General features: G+C 45.6%; 1 protein-coding gene and 1 long non-coding RNA gene across 9 annotated transcripts in view; one reads left to right on the top strand and one right to left on the bottom strand.

Moving 5' to 3' along the window:
- rad51b (RAD51 paralog B) overlaps positions 1–17,466 on the bottom strand; it is a 745,951-nt gene that overhangs the window by 426,338 nt on the left and 302,147 nt on the right. The gene's annotated exons all lie outside the window — the stretch shown is intronic.
- Positions 322–9,536, top strand: LOC119956481. The gene is made up of 2 exons (XR_005458642.1): positions 322–379; positions 8,833–9,536. It is a non-coding gene; the product is annotated as an uncharacterized LOC119956481 (long non-coding RNA).

Raw genomic sequence — 17,466 nt, 5'->3', positions numbered from 1 at the left:
ATCAATGCTCTCACAGAATTGTATCCATTTATTAAAGTTATTATTATTATTCTGTATCAGGATTTCTCCCATAATGAGACAGAAGTCTAAAAGCAGACTTGCGGGTGCACAAAGTTCATCTAGGACAAATTAAATAGATGCAAACAGCTGCTCGGGTTCCGAGGATTGGATATCTGGGACATGAGTTCCAAATATTGCTCTGAAAGTTACAGCATGTAATGTTCAGTAATGTAAGGGCTTTTCACTGAATAACTGTACAGAATCCCTGTTTATTCAACAGGATGAGGATTACTTATGTGTAACAGTACAGAATCCCTGTTCTTCAGCAGGGTAAGTGTTACTCTGTGGAACTGTACAGACTTCCTGTTTATTCAGCAAGGTAAGAGTTACTCTGAGGAACTGTACAGACTTCCTGTTTATTCAGCTGGATAAGAGTTCTAAGCCGCCAAATAGAACATAGTCATGACAGGAATGCTGACAGCTCTTCAACCTCCTCCAACAAGTGAAGTCAACCTTCAGTGAGTCAGAGCAGCCTGGTTTCTACACAGTTTGCTGGGATTCTGTGGTATCCAGGATGTCTTTGTATGCATGTAAAGCTGCCTGAAATGAAAGACATTTGCCAAAATCCTCAGGAAAGAAGCAAACAGAGCAAAATATAAAACGCACACCTGCCACCTCTCATTACAGCACCACTTCAACAACTTGCATTTAAAGCTCAAGTGATTATAGTTTTGGAATGAAGCCAGTGTACCTAGGTTTGCCTGTGGGAAATGGGGAAAGACATCTTACTGGTAGCAAACAGAGATGTTTGCTGTAAACTATGCCACTGTTCACAGTGTTGTTTTCACAATTCCTATTGTGTGAATAGTTAACCAGGCCACAACTGTAGTTCTGAGGAACACAGCATTAAAGGCACTTATATTCTCTCAACAATCCTATCTAATGTTCCCAGATCAAGTACAATACAGGATAAATAACAGAATTAAATAGAATTTAAACAGGAACAAGCTATTCAGCCCAGCAAGTTCATGTAGTGTGTTGGCACTCCATTCATCAGCATAGCCTTCTATTTCTTTCCCTCTCGTGTACTTACCAGCTCTTTACATACAATCGCTTTTCAGGATTGTTTAACATTTTTCCACAGTAAAACTTAGAAATAGGAGTCTCTTGTAATGTTCATATAATTTTAAAGCAAAGTGTATTCTCAGCAGAATTTTTAAAAAAAATTACCTAAACAAAATGTGGTAAATCAGTTGCATGGAAACAATTTTTTTTAAGAGGCTGAATAAAAAGCAAAAAACACTTCAGACCCACTGGCTGAAATCCTCCTTGTTGGCAGCCACGGTTTCCCAGTGCCACTGAAAGTGAAGGCCTTCTGGCTGGAATGCCAAATGTTCCATTCTCGCTCGCTACCTAGGGGTGCACATCTCCAAAAATCTGTCCTGGTCCACCCAAGTCGACACTACCACCAAGAAAGCACAACAGCGCCTCAGGAAACTAAGGAAATTCGGCATGTCCAGATTAACTCTTACCAACTTTTACAGATGCACCATAGAAAGCATCCTATCTGGCTGCATCACAGCCTGGTATGGCAACTGCTCGGCCCAGGACCGCAAGAAACTTCAGAGAGATGTGAACACAGCCCAGTCCATCACATGAACCTGCCTCCCATCCATTGACTCCATCTACACCTCCCGCTGCCTGGGGAAAGCAGGCAGGATAATCAAGGATCCCTCCCACCCGGCATACTCACCCTTCCAACTTCTTCCATCGGGCTGGAGATACAGAAGTCTGAGAAGACGCACGAACAGACTCAAAAACAGTTTCTTCTCCGCTGTTACCAGACTCCTAAATGACCCTCTTATGGACAGGCCTCATTAACACTACACCCCTGTATACTTCATCCGATGCCGGTGCTTATGTAGGTACATTGTATACCTTGTGTTGCCATATTATGTATTTTCTTTTATTCCATTTTCTTCCCATGTACTTAAGTGATCTGTTTGAGCTGCTCGCAGAAATGTACTTTTCACTGTACCTCAGTACACGTGACAGTAAACTCAATCCAATCCACCACAGACAAGACTGGAGAATCCCGCCCATAGTGTTGCAATGTTCTTTAATCCCTGGCGGACAGTTTTATTTGGAAACAGAAATGTTATGAAGATATTCAGTTTTGTTACAGAGAAATAAACAGAGCTTTCACTAAAGCAATGCGAGCAAACAGTTAGGAGCCCTCTTGATGAAGTCAAGTAAAAGAACCCAATGATAGAATCCCATTTGGCTCATTGATCCTGCACCGACCCACCGAAAGGGAACCCTGCAACTCCACCTAACCTGCACATCTTTCGGCTGTAGGAGGAAACCAGAGCACCTGGAGGAAACCCACAGACACATGGAGAATGTGCAAAGCCCACACAGACAATACCCGCAGACACAGGGAGAATGTGCAAAGTCCACACAGACAGGCACCCAAGGCAGGAATCAAACATGGGTTTCTGGCGTGGTGATGCTGCAGTGCTAATCACTGTGCTACCTATGGGAGAGTATGATCTGCTCAAGTATTTGTGCAAAAGTCATGGATATCCAGTCCAAATCAGAATTGGTCGGCATAGTTACTGCTTGACATTATGTTATTGTGAAAGTAGATATAGGACAGTCTGAGTCAACTTCCAGAAAAGTAAGATGTTCACATCACTTATAGGAACTAACTCAAGAAGAAATCCATGACAAGAATCTTGTTTTAGAATCCATAGAATCTTGACAGCGCAGAAGGAGGCCATTTGGCTCATCGAGTCTGCACCAACCCTCTGAAAGAGCTCCATATCTAGGCCTACTCCCCCGCCTTATCCCTTCAACCCCACCTATTTTTATCTCAAGTTTCCAATGTTACGACACTCAAGGCTAATGCGCGGTCAATTCCAGCCCCATGTGTGCCGGAGTGACAACACAAGTGAATTAACCAATAATTCTTATAAAAATACCCAAAGACTTTGGTCCTTGGCTGCCAATAATTACAGTCACGGGCAGCACGGTGGCGCCGTGGGTTAGCCCTATTGCTTCACGGCGCCGAGGTCCCAGGTTCGATCCCGGCTCTGGGTCACTGTCCGTGTGGAGTTTGCACATTCTCCCCGTGTTTGCGTGCGTTTCACCCCCACAACCCAAAGATGTGCAGGGTAGGTGGATTGGCCATGCTAAATTGCCCCTTAATTGGAAAAAAATTAATTGGATACACTAAATTTATTTTAAAAAATAAAAAATAAAAATAATTACAGTCACCAGGTTTGTAAATGTAAGCACAATTACTGTTTAGTTATAATAAGAACTATAATGAAATTTGCAGCCAATACAACTGGTTAACTATTAACTAATTCCTAATCCCCACTTTAACCTGCACCCCCCCCCCTCCCCCGACACTCATACATATAAGACAGACTAACACAGAGGGGCAGAAAGGGGTAAAAATCACAAGTAAAAGGAAAAAGAGTCTTTGTTTCAGATGATGTTTTTTTAGCACACCTTTCTCCACAGCATGTTTGCAGGTTAAAGTTTATGTGTGCAGACTGTACTGGTCTTCTCTGTAGATTCATTCATTCAGTTTCTCTGTAGTTTCAAGAATGTAGTACTCACATCTTTTCTGGAGATAGATAGCAAGTTCAAGTCTTTGTTTTGCAGCCTTTACCGGTTTCCCTGTAAGTTCAGAAATACAGTGCTCTAGTAGCAGCACGGTGGCACAGTGTTTAGCACAGCTCCCTCACGGCGCTGAGGTCCCAGGTTTGATCCTGGCTCTGGGACGCTGTCCATGTGGAGTTTGCACATTCTCCCCTTGTTTGCGTGGGTTTCACCCCACAACCCAAAAATGTGCAGGGCAAACAGATTGGCCACATTAAAATTGCCCCTTAAATGGAAAAAATGAATTGGGCACTCTAAATTTTTTTTTAATTTAAAAAAAGAATTACAGTGCTCACAGCAGTGTTTCTGGAGAGAGAAGGAGCACTCTTGCCTCACGACTGCCAGAATCAAAACTGAACATCCTTAGAACTGTGAAAAGTATTCTACTGGGTTAGGATCCAATCATTACCTGTTACCAGGCAGAATATGGCCTTGTGAGCCATTTATTGCACTCCAGTCAATCAATCAAACCAAGTCCCATCCCATCTCTCTCTCTGGTGCCGACAAATCTGCAGCTTCTAGACTAACAAAGTGATTTCTCCTGGAACTTCTTGATTCTTCCGCTTGAATTAAGGATACAGGCTGGTTGCCTCAAAGACACGTGTACATTAATCATCCATGGATCAAAAATATGTCAAAAATAAAAGCATGGGGAAATAAGGGAATAAACAGGAAGGATCCTCGCACCAAGCACTATGGCAAACTCTTGACCCTGGAAGAAGGTAATGGGATAGCCATAGATCAACCTTGGCCAATGTTACACTCTGCTGGAAACTAGGTTGCACAGTGATACAGGCAAAGACCCAAAAACAGTTCCTGGGAGACAGCAGGATAATGAATCAATGTAATTATATCTATATCCAAGTACAAATGCAGTGCTGGCATTTATATCCTAATTGTGGGAGCAGCAACTAATCAGAAGGTAAAATCAGAAGCAGAACTTCGAAGTTTCCATTCCATGCAGTTGCAGGATCCCAACCCCATTGCCTGACCGGTGGACAATAACAGCCTTTCAAACAAGCAATAGCATTGAGCCCTGACCAACAGGGTGAAAATACTCACTATTTCCTGTCTTCAAGCCCATCAATCACTTGGCCAGCACCCACCTTCTGCTCCCCAGGCTTCACACTATCTGCCGGTAACCACGTAGGAACCCACTATCATTATTTCAAAACAGTCTTGCCGTCCCACCCATGGTGCAGCCTCGCCACAGGTTTCCCACAGGCTTGGGGTAGATTCAATGGGAATTCTCATTGACAACAGCGAGACCCTGAAGATCCTGCTGCCAGCCAATGGCGGGCTCCTCCCCCCCCCCCCCCCCGGCCACTGAGAAATACACCACAGGGAGGCCAAAGAATCTCGTCCCATATCCACATCGACCCACCTTGGTACCATAGTCCTAATGTTCATGAATAAAACACAGCTATTAGTAACAGTTTATAAATTTTCAACTAGCCTCAATAGCTTTTTCAGGGCTAAGTTTCAGATTTCCACAACCCTTGTGTAAATAGGAGCTTTCTGATATCAACTCTGAACAGTCTAATAATAATCTTTATTATTTTCACAATTAGGCTGACACTAACACAGCAATGAAGTTAGTGTAAAAATACCCTAGTCGGCCACACTCCGGCACTTGTACAGAGCGAGAATTCAGAATGTCCAAATGACCTAACAGCATGGCCGAGATTCTCCGATCCCGCAGACAAGTTCTGATGCCAGCGTCAAAAGTGGTGCAAACCACTCCGGCGTCAATGGGCCTCCAGGCCCAGGTATTCACCCCTTCACAGGGGGCTGGTACGGTGCCGGAGTGGTGTCTGCAGCTCCAGCCGGCGCCACGGCCGGCGTGGGTATGCGCATGCATGCCACGGCTGGCACGAGTACGCGCATGCGTGCCACGGCAGGTGCAAGTTCACGCATGTGCATGGGTTCCGTCTCCACGCCGGCCCCCGGGCAACATAGCGGAGCCATACAGGGGCCCAGCGCGGAGAAACAGAGGCCCCGCATGGAAATAGCCCGCCCAATCGCGGGCCAGACCACCGTGGAGGCCACCCCGAGTCGGATTCCCCCGACCCCCCCCCCCCCCACCAGATCGGCCCTGACAACCAGAACTCCAAGGTCCCGCCCGTAGGACCATAGGTAACCTACGCCAGCGAGACTCGGCCGAACTCGGCCCGTCGAAGCGCGGAGAATCGCCCGGGGGGGGTCACTTCAACGGCCCCTGACCGGCGCAGCGGCGATCCTGCAGGCGCCGGAGAATTGGTGGGGCGGGGTTGGAGCCCCCCCGCGATATTCTCACCCAGCGGGGGATAGGAGAATCCCGGTCCATGTCTTTCAAGACTTGTGGGAGGAAACTGTAGCACCCGGAGGAAACACATGCAAATACGGGGAGAATGTGCAGACTCCGCAGAGACAGTGATCCAAGCCAGGAATCGAACCTGGGATCCTGGCACTGTGAAGCAACAGTGCTAACCCCCCTCTTGCGCTGGACTCTCCCACTAGAGAAAATAGTTTCTCTCTCTGTTTAGCACAAATAAAAAGGTTGAAATACAGCCATTTATGCAAACCATTAATTTTTTTTTTAAAAAAGGCTCCCATTTATACAGTTTTAACATTTCAATTAGATCACCCTTATTCTCCTGTACCATTGTTACACTCTACTGGAAACTAGGTTGCACAGCGATGCAGGAAAGGGCCCCCAGACACTTCCTGGGAGACAGCAGGATAATGAATCAATATAATTATATCTATATATCCAAGTAGATGCAGTGCTGGCATTTGTTTCCTGATTTGTGGAACAGCAACTAATCAGAAGGTAAAATCAGAAGCAGAACTTGGCCGTTTCTATTCCATGCAGTTGCAGGATCCTAACCCAATTGCCTGATCATTAGTAATTTACGGCACAGGTGGCCATTCGTCCCATTGGGTCCGGCGAGTTCACTGTAGAGCAATACAGTCAGTCAGTCTGTAGATGCAGCCAGAATCAGACAACCTACAATTTCAACTGCTGCTAAAACTTTGGGGCATTTACGCTACAGGGTTAAGCAGCATGTCAAGTGGTTTTAACTATGCATCAAGAATATGCTTACTGGGAACCCATGTTGTTAATACCAGAAATTAGACCCTGATGCCAAGAGAAGCGAGTCTCTCTCTTCTCCAGGGAGTCTCACTCCACTGCACTCTGAACAAAGAATAAAGAAAAGTACAGCACAGGAACAGGCCCGTCGACCCTCCAAGCCTGTGCCGACCATGCTGCCCGTCTAAACTAAAATCTTCTACACTTCCGGGGTCCGTATCCCTCTATTCCTATCCTATTCATGCATTTGTCAAGATGCCCCTTAAACGTCACTATTGTCCCTGCTTCTGCCACCTCCTCCGGCAGCGAGTTCCAGGCACCCACTACCCTCTGTGTAAAAAACTTACCTCGTACATCTCCTCTAAACCTTGCCCCTTGCACCTTAAACCTATGCCCCCTAGTAATTGACCCCTCTACCCTGCAAAAAAGCCTCTGACTATCCACTCTGTCAATGCCCCTCATAATTTTGTAGACCTCTATCAGGTCGCCCCTCAACCTCTGTCGTTCCAGTGAGAAAAACCGAGTTTATTCAACCACTCCTCATAGCTAATGCCCTCCATACCAGGCAACATCCTGGTAAATCTCTTCTGCACCCTCTCTAAAGCCTCCACATCCTTCTGGTAGTGTGGCGACCAGAATTGAACACTATACTCCCAAGTGTGGCCTATCTAAGGTTCTATACAGCTGCAACATGACTTCCCAATTCTTATACTGGTGCCAGGTCGGACTCTGATTCTCCAAATATGGGTGCACATTTACATCAATGCTAGGCTTGTACAGTAAATTCACTCGAATGCCAGGTGACTGAAGAGTGATATTAGTGGCAGATTCACAAATTGCTTTCCATAATTTCCTCTCACTTCACCTCAGCCCAGTGCCCCCTTCTGTTCTTGTATTGAGTTTGCTCAATTGGTGCAAACGGAAGCTGAAAACAAGACTTACAGAAAATAATCCAATTTTAGTTTGACTCAACCCATGATTATCCTAACAAGGAGGGGCATGTTAATCTCACAGCCTATGCCCGTCCCTGTGGGACAGAAGGTTAGAACCAGTACACCAAGATGCCTGCACCCACTCATGACGGTCTCCACAGGGGGTTGGGGGGGGGGGCGTGTGGAGTTGGGGAAAAGAGCTGAGCTAACTGGGCAAGAAACCTGTTCACATTTGTGCAAGTGCCCACAGGGTAGAGAGCCAGTGCTAAACTCAGGCTGAGAAGTTCCATTCACACAATTAAGACATTAGAAAACAAATGTGTGCAATTTATCAATATTGATTGATTGCCATTCAGAAATCCAAAATGACACCCCACCATTACGACATCCTGAGGTGAAAGTTTAGCACAAACGAAAAAGGTTAAATACTGGTCAGCAATACAGACCATTAATTTAAAGAAAGACTCCCATTTATACAGCACCTTTCTTGACCTCAGGTTGCCCCAAAGCGCTTTATAGCCGAAGAAGTACTTTTGAAGTGCAGTCACTGTTTAGTCTCAGCTGTGGTTCAGTGGGTCACACTCTCTCGCCTCTGAGTCAGAGATTGTGCATTTAAGCAACAACCCAGAGACTTGAACAGAGATTCTGAACTGATATTTCAGTATAGAGCTGAGGGAATGCTGCACTGTCAGATGAGTTGCTGAACGATGCCCTCATCCCACCTTGCAGATGGGCATTAAAAAATCCTGCTGCACTGTCGAAGAAGAGCTGCAGACTTCTCCCCGGTGTCCTGGCCAATATCTACAGCTCAAACAACTGGCAGAGAACACCACCATCTGCAACTTCCCCTCCAAGCTGCACACCATCCTGACTTGGAACTACATCGCTACTCCTTTACTGACATGGGATCAAAATACTCCAACTCCCTTCCCAGTAACACTGTGGATGTATCTGCAGCAGTTCAAGATGGCAGCTCACCACCAGCTTCTCAAGGTCAATTCGGCCAGGTAACAAATTCCGGCCTACCCAGCGACGCCACATCCCATGAAAAAAATAAAGAAAAAGTAATTAAAACAGACTATCTGGTTATTATTTCATCTGTATATGTGGGAACTTCCTGTACTCAAATTGACTGCCTCTTTTCCTACATTACAGGATAACTACACTTCAAAATTCAGCTGCGAAGTGCTTTGGAATGTTCTGAGGTTGTAAAAGATACTGAATAAACACAGTACTTTCTTTTTCTCTCTTTAATGAAACCTAGCAGCCAATCTGCACGAAGAAAGGTCCCACAATCAGCAACGTAACATAGAAACAGAGAATCTGGGAATGGTTTCTGGTTGAGATATAAATATTAGCCAGGACTTCAGGGAGAACTCCCCTGCTCCTCTTTGAATAATGCCATGGAAAATTTAACGTCCGCCTGAGATGGCAGAGGGGGTCTCAGTGTAACAACTCATCTAAAAGACGACACCTCGAACGATGCAGCATCTCTCAGTACTGCACTGGCCTCCTGTGTCAATTAGACTGCACCTACACTCCCAACATTGGTCCTGGTGCCTTCGCACAGTGAATTGGAAAGCAAACTGACTCTACCTTGATTATTAGTTAAACCACCTTTTCGTTAACCTCATGTTTAATATTGATATAATTATTAAGTGAAAATCTTCAAAGTACATTTTTAAAAAAGTTTTATGTACCGTCACAGTGATGTTGCTTCTGTGTTGGTTGCAGTAGTACCCTGCCTGGAGGCTCCAGACCTATCCTGGAGGGTTGGCAGCCCTCTGGTTCCTCAATCAAGATAATATGTTGATTTGATTTTTGTTAAAGTCTACCGCCTCAATAAATGTTAAGTCTGCGTTAGTTGCATCCTCACTGTTGTGGGGAGGTTGGGAAATCATTTCAGGTTTGACGTATTCAATTGGCAATGGTTGTGCTGCCTTGCTAAGGTTCAGCCTTCTGTTATTAGGTCTTGTGGGTTTTATATGCCCCATGATAGATTGGGGGGGGGGGGGGGGGGGGGGGAGAGAGAGAGAGAGTCTCCAATGCTTGGTACATGGTTGACATTTGCAGGGCAAGGGTACCTGGTTTCTGTTTTTAAATCCAATGGTTTCCCCTTTTCTCATCAGAATAGGAGTAAACAATTAATTCATCCCCTCAAACCTGTCCAGTCATTCACAACGGATCTGGCCCCAATGTCATGCCAACCCAGAGAAAGAACATTAACAGGCTATTTGAACATGGGTGGCTTTACTAGTAATCCTGCTTTAGCCAGAAAATCCACCACTGCACAACCTCCCTCTTTTTATTTCACATACTTACTCCACTGGACAACAAATCAGGAACAGGAACCCAAGCTCATTTTCTGGATTTAAAAAAATCTTCTTAGATCTGGGGCGCTGAGATCAATTACCTCAGCACAAAACAGGAACCAAAGCACAGAACATCCAGCCTGAAGAGCTCAGTACTGTTCCCTTTAGCCAATGGACCACCTGAGAAACTGAGAGGCTTCTCTTTGACCTTGCACAATGACATTACCGGTAATGTTACTGGTTACCCCTTATATCAAACAAAGCTTCTTTTATTTTTTTTTCTCTGGGGCGGCATGGTAGCACAGTGGTTAGCACAGTTGCTTCACAGCTCCAGGGTCCCAAGTTTGATTCCTGGCTTGGGACACTGCTTGTGCCGGGTCTGCACGTCCTCATGTCTGCGTGGGTTTCCTCCGGATGCTCCGGTTTCCTCACACAGTCCAAAGATGTGCAGGTTAGGTGGATTGGCCATGTTAAATTGCTCTTAGATGGGGTTACTGGGTTACGGGGATAGGGTGGAGGTGCTGGATTAGGTGGGGTGATCTTTCCATGGGCCTGTGCAGACTCGGTGGGCCGAATGGCCTCCTTCTGCACTGTAAAATCTATAATCTATGAAGTGGGTAAACTCCAGCCTTTAAAGTGCGGACAAGGAGAACAGAGATTCAGATTTTAAACTTTGGCAAATCTCCTTGTTTTTTAGACATAAAACAGCAAGAAAACAACCAGCAAGTCTCAGCAAGCTATTTCTTGACTATTCTCCTTCAGCTCAGGCAAAGTCTAGCTTTCCCTGACTTGTCTCTACTTCAACTCCCAATTCGCACTCTCCTGTCAATAACCTTTTGATACACCTCAGGCAACAGGCCAAGTGTCTGATCTGTGCTGAGGAGGATCCACGGATCTCCCCTTTTACCAAACAAAGCTCAGAGCAAGAAAATGCAGTGATAAGCCTTATTATTGTTTGTAACCTGGACTCCTATTGGTCGCACACCCAACTAAACCGACCAATAAGGCAGCCCCACTCATCCACCCCACTACGCGCGTTTTTATCGTTGACTCGGCCAGGCTGTGCTTCTGTCAGTGTTAAGGATCAGCACAAGCAACTTGACACCTGATAGGGCAGCACGGTGGCCTAGTGGTTAGCATAGCAGCCTCACGGCGCTGAGGTCCCAGGTTCGATCCCGGCTCTGGGTCACTGTCCGTGTGGAGTTTGCACATTCTCCCCGTGCCTGCGTGGGTTTCGCCCCCACAACCCAAAAATGTGCAGAGTAGGTGGATTGGCCACACTAAATTGCCCCTTAATTGGAAAAAAATAATTGGGTAATCTAAATTTTAAAAAAACTTGACACCTGATTTCAACAAACTGGTAAATGACTGCAGTCAGATGCATCATTCTCATTGACATTGTTCTGTTACTTACTGAGTTACTTTGTTTTTCAAATAAATGTGCTTTTTTTTCTTTAAAGACCTTTTATTTTGGCTATTTAAAATATTAATTATTTTACTCAATATACTATGCGGCCCTTTAAAATAGTGAATTTCTGAATGTGGCCCTTGCACGGAAAAGTTTGCCCACCCCTGCCCTGGACCCTCTTCCCAGATAACAGTATTTTAAAATGAACTGTTGTCCGCACACCATTTCAAGGTGACTGAGCGGTTCAGAAATGAAAGGTTTTCTGTTGAGCATATTGCAGTGTCCTCCAATATGGGCCTTGACCCTCTGACTTTATTTCCTCACCTTAAACAAACACAACAATTGTCTGATGAGGCAGTACATCGACCCCACTGCATATATGAACTCGGGCTCAAAAGCAAATTGTTGATTTCTACTTGGTGGCATGTTCAGGTTGGTACTTGTCCTCAATCAATCTTTTACTCACTCCTGTGCCAATTCAATTTTGGGTCTCAAAGCTCTCTGATCAAAAATCCACATTCATAGTCCAATTCGGATTTCTAGCTGACATATCAAGAGCATGCATTTACTCACTTTAAACTAAAGCAAGAAAAATCCACTCTAGGGCAGTGTTCTTCAAAGTCGGGGGGCACAACCCCGTGGGTGGGTCGTGGGCAGGTGTCGGGAGGGTCGCGGATCCGCTGTTCGCGGCGTTCCCGATCGCGCAAATACCCGCGCAGCCGGCTTTTCATAACGCCGGCTGCAACTGGCCGGGAACATGACGAAAAAAAATTCGGCTGCATTGCGCATGTGCGCACGATGATCGGTGCGCATGCGCAAATTGGGCACGCATGCGCAGTGCGGCCGCTATTTTTTTAAGCGGTTGCAGCTTTTTGTTTTACAAGTTCTGTAGTGGTTTTTATTCATTTATTTTATTAATTTAATTTCTATTTTTTTCATTTATTTTATTCATTTTATTGTTTTACAAGTTCGGGAGGGGTTTTATTCATTTTTTTCATTTATTTTACTCATTTTATTATTTTTTTTTACAAGCTCGCGGGGGGGAGGATTATTTGATAAAATTTTATCGGAAAAAAATTCAGAACTTCGGACAGATGGAGACTCCATACTTTCCGACACTAGAAGGCTTCACCTTCATCCAACGGTTCCATTGGAGGAGCGTGTACGAGGCCAAAGGGACCCAAAACCATTTCCTTCATTTTTGTCAGCAGCAAACAAGGTAAGAGAAAATGGTGGGTCACGCAGGTCGGCCGGCGTGGGTTGCGAAGGTCGGCCGGCGTGGGTCTCGAAGGTCGGCCGGCGTGGGTCTCGAAGGTCGGCCGGCGTGGGTCACGAAGGTCGGCCGGCGTGGGTCACGAAGGTCGGCCGGGTTGAGTCCAGAAGGTTGGCCGGTTGGTAAAAATTGGTCCCCGGAAAAAGAGTTTGAAGAACACTGCTCTCGGGAAATGTTAACAAAAAAATCATAATAATCGCTTATCGTCACAAGTAGGCTTCAATGAAGTTACTGTGAAAAGCCCCACATTCCGGCACCTGTTCGGAGAAGCCAGTATGGGAATTGAACCCGCGCTGCTGGCCTTGTTCAGCAGTTTAGCCCACTGTGCTAAACCAGCCCCTGGTAAGCAGTCTACAGCCAATTGTCTCCTCATGCTTCCAAGCAACATTACATAGAATTACAGTACATAGAATCCACGATACAGAAAAAGGCCATTGGGTCCAACTGTACCAGTGTTTATGCTTCAAGTGAGGTACCTCTCACCCCTCTTCATCTAATCTTCCCTACCTTCCTCCCTCATGTGCTTTTCCAGCTTCCCATTAATTGCAGCTATGCTATTCATCTCAATCAGTCCATACGGTAGCAAGTCCCACATTCTCACAACTCTCTGGGCAAGTAAGTTTCTCCTGAATTCACTATTGGTTTACTAAACTTCAATAATATAAAAGTACAATGTACATTCCCAGAAATCTGCTGTGAGACACTACTAAGGTCGAAAAGGAAGACTTGCAAATGATATTCCTCCTGTATTGAAATATGTATTCCGTCTATGATTCTCTTCACCCGAAAGAAAATCCCAGAGAGCGAATGAGTTGTCTGCCTCACCTAGCCACCGTCCAACTCAGTCTCACAAATGCAGCACAGGAAAGAAAAGAAAGGAGTGTGCAAAAACCCCTAAAAGAGTTTCAAGTACAATGAATGACTTTGAAAGTCAGTGGCAGTCTCATGAGACACAGGGATGAGAGCAGACGGTGGCCTTCATCGAACGTCAGCTGTGCCGGGAACAGTCTTTGTAAGCAGGGAGCGTGCCCAATAAGCCCTGGCACCCACCAGCCTCTGCCTCAACAATTGACAGAGCTTCCTTCCTTCACCTCTTCCTCTTGATCACAGAAGCTCAAAACACAGGCAAGCATTCTCTGTGAAACCTGAGTATATATACCTGCAGTGTTGAACTACCAACCATTTTGGCTGAACTCACTCTTTCACTCGGACCTTGCAAAAACCTAAGACACCTTCAAGACCAAGTGGGCCACAATAACAGCAAATTATACTGGCTTCAATCACAAAAAAACAGGGTTGATGATACTGAACATACACTTCTGATTTTTTCAAGACAAAATACAGAATCGTACAGGAGGCCATCATTTGGTCTATCGCTGTGGCAGCTCTTTGAAAGTGTTCATCAATTTGTCCCATTTCTCTGCTCTCCTCAGAAGCCTGCAAATTTTTCCCTTTCAAAACTACATCTAATTCTTTTCTGAAAGTTATTATTGAATCTGCTTCCATCACCCTTTCAAGTCGTGCTTTTAAAAATTAATTTACAGGATGTGGGCATCACTGGTTAGGCCACCATTTATTGCCCATCCCAAGTAGCCTTTCAGAAGGTGGTGCTGTGTTGCCTTCTTGAACCACTGCAGTCTTTCCAGATCATAACAACTTGCTAAGTAAAAATAAAACTAATCTTCCCACTGGTTCATTTACCAATCATTTTAAGTCTGCATCATTTGTAGCTGTGGAAATATGTAAGAACATAAGAACTGGGAGCAGAAGTAGGCAATTCAGCCCATCAAGTCTGCTCAGCCATTCAATACAATCATGGCTGATCTCATCTCGACCTCAACTCCACTCGCCTGCCCGTTTTCCATTTTATTGTATAAATTCAGAGTACCTAATTATTTTTTTCAAATTAAGGGGCAATTTAGCTTGGCCAACTAGCCTCATTATTTTTACAATAGGGAGCTCCACTTACCGGAACTCCCCGTTGTAGCGAGAGGTCAGAGCACATTTTCAAATCTCAGAGGCCCCTCAAAAAATCTCCGACCTCCCAAACAGCCCAAAAGCATATCCCCCCCCCCCCCCCCCCCCCCAACCCTCTCCCCCTAAACACCCACACCGGGCAACCTTGGCCTGATCGCCCTTTCAAGTTGGCAGTGCCCTTGCCAGCCGCGCCACCTGGGCACCTTGGCAGTGGCAGGATGGAGACAAGTGCCGTTCCGTCTGGTCCCCATTTGTGAGGACCAGTTCCAAATGACACTTGCCCGAGGTCCCCGAGGCGAAGGGATTGAATCCCAAAGCCTTGGGTAACTCTGGAATCTACACAATGGAGTGAGGCTTACTGTCTCGCTCTAATATGCAGATTTGCTAAAAAGCGGCCCCGTCCATTGTGGACAGGATTCACCCTTACATCTCTCAAGATTGCATTAAATCACGCGAGGCATTGCGAGCTGGTAGATCCCGGGAGCGGGTAACCCAGCTTTCACCAGCCAAGTTGTGCCGCAGTGAGCTGTTTTTTCGGCACGCGTGGCCAGAGGATCACGCCCAATGTTCCGACATCCACCACACTCTGGGGCGGTGAATTCCACAAATTCATGACCCATTATGTCTATTAAATTGCTCCTTAATTTTCTCTGAACGAAGTAAGGAGAACAACCCAATTTTTCTCATCTTTCTATATAACTGAAGTACTTCATCCATGGTAACAATCTAGTGAATCACACCCTTCATAAAGTGTGTCAATTCCACGATAACTAGTTAGAGGGTCTGCTGTCAGTAGGGAAAGACTATTGGTCACATCTGTGTTTCTTTACTATACCCATTATCACTCTCTGATTTTTGCACCTTTTGTTAATCGCTCCCGCCTTGCACCCAATCCCGAGACCTTCACTTGTGTTCTTCCTGCCCTCCTGCCTTTCTATTGTGTTAAAAACTCTCATCTTTCTATCTCTCATTCATCTGAAACGTCTTTGTATGTGGTGGTGGGGGGTGGGTGGGGGGGGGGGGGGGGGGGGGAGGGGGGGGGGGGAGTAAAATAGGTTGGGGGGGGAAGTAAAATAGGATGGGTGGATGGCCCACCCATCCCCAAGCTGTCCCCCGTAATACGGTGGGTGGCTAAGGCAGCAGCCAGCCTGTCCGTCCTTCGGCCGTTTGAAGCCCTTAACTGATCAATTAATGACCAGTTCAGGGCCATTTCTGTCCCTGCTGGAATAATATGGATGGCAGGGGAAGACAGAACATGAACCATCTCAGATGAAAATGTGGGAAATTTCCGTTATACAAGCCGGTCATAACTCCAGAATGCCCCCCCAGTCGCCAATCCTCCACCACCAAAAAAAACATGGACTCACCTTAGTCCAGTATCCATGTTGTCTTCTTTCTCAGGACTGTAGTTCCAGCAGCAGCCACTACTGAATTCTGGCGCTGCTCAGCTACCAGCCAGTCAGATTGGCCGGCAGTTCTCTGGTGGAACTTCTTTTCCCCGTGGGGAAGTCGCACAATTACTTGATGAAGGCCACCCCCATTGTCTCCTTTCACTCATGGACAGAATTCCTTTTTAAAGTTGGTTGGCTTGCAACATAAGTTCCTACTGCAGTGCCGAGTAATGCACCCCCGTATAAAATTCAGCCCATTACCTCTGTTTCTCTCCACAGATGCTGCTTGGCTTTCCGAGCATTTCCAGCATTTGTTTTTATTTCTGAGGTAATAACCCTCACGAGACCCATGGGGACGACCCAATTGATCTCCCTGCGGAGCTCGTGGAATACGAGCTCCCCTGCTGAGGGGCGGAGGCCTAGCAGCTGGGACTCGTGAATCTAGTACTTAAAAGCTGGCTAGGATTGAGACCGGCATGCTCGGTAGTATGTGCTGCATATAGTGTTGTGGTCTTTACTTTTGTTTAACAAATAAACCTTTGTTTGTGTAACCTTCTCGGGACTCCTGAAGATTTTATAATTTCAGTTTCATAAAGTCAGTGGTTTCACATCTCTAAAAGGCTGCCATCTGACCAGCCACTTCTGGTATTTAAAAGGCTGCATTGTGGATCACTCACAGTCTGAGGTTAAAAAAAAGGTACTTTCAAAAAGCACAGACAAACCCTACCAACGAGCAGCTGAAAGCTGGGCCAACATTACCTTTCTAGCACACAGCAAATTCAGATACTCAAGGTTTAATTGGGTTTAAATAACAGAAGATGCAAGATAAAAATTGGGCAGAAATACAAAGACAACCAACTGAAGCTTCATTATTCAAAGAGAAGATCAGTTGTGCAATAAGATACCAAGGAAGCTGAGAGAATCAATAGGGTCAAGAGATAATTAGATGATCTCTGATCATCAGGTTTGAGTGGAACAGGTGATTTTATAGGTCTTATGATACAGTGGTAGAAGCTCTGGGTTAAAGTCCCACACATCAGGGCTTGATAGCCATGGAAGGTGCATTGATAACCATTGATAATATGGAAAAACAGATCTATTCTCAGCCTGTAAATCCTTCCAATAAGCCTGATAGCAGGCGGTAAGAGCAAGAGAGCTTCCTGGTCAGCTGCACTGCAGAAGGCAACGTCAAACCACTGCAGTACTTTGCCAAGCATCATCATAGACCAACCCAATGGAAGTCCATGGTCGCCAATGTCCCCTTACGACATGGTACCTAAATGAGGAGGCAGTGACTTCAGACTTATGGTTCCCAAAGCTTTCTACCACTCTCATGTCACGTCTGGGTCTTTTGCAGACTAATTGCTAGAAAGGAATCAACATTATTGGTGTATAATGAGAGTGTTAGGATGATAGATGTCAAAACTC

The sequence above is a fragment of the Scyliorhinus canicula genome, chromosome 2 (genome assembly GCF_902713615.1).
Source record: "Scyliorhinus canicula chromosome 2, sScyCan1.1, whole genome shotgun sequence".
NCBI classification, from domain to species: domain Eukaryota; kingdom Metazoa; phylum Chordata; class Chondrichthyes; order Carcharhiniformes; family Scyliorhinidae; genus Scyliorhinus; species Scyliorhinus canicula.
This window is presented reverse-complemented; position numbering and strand designations above follow the sequence as displayed.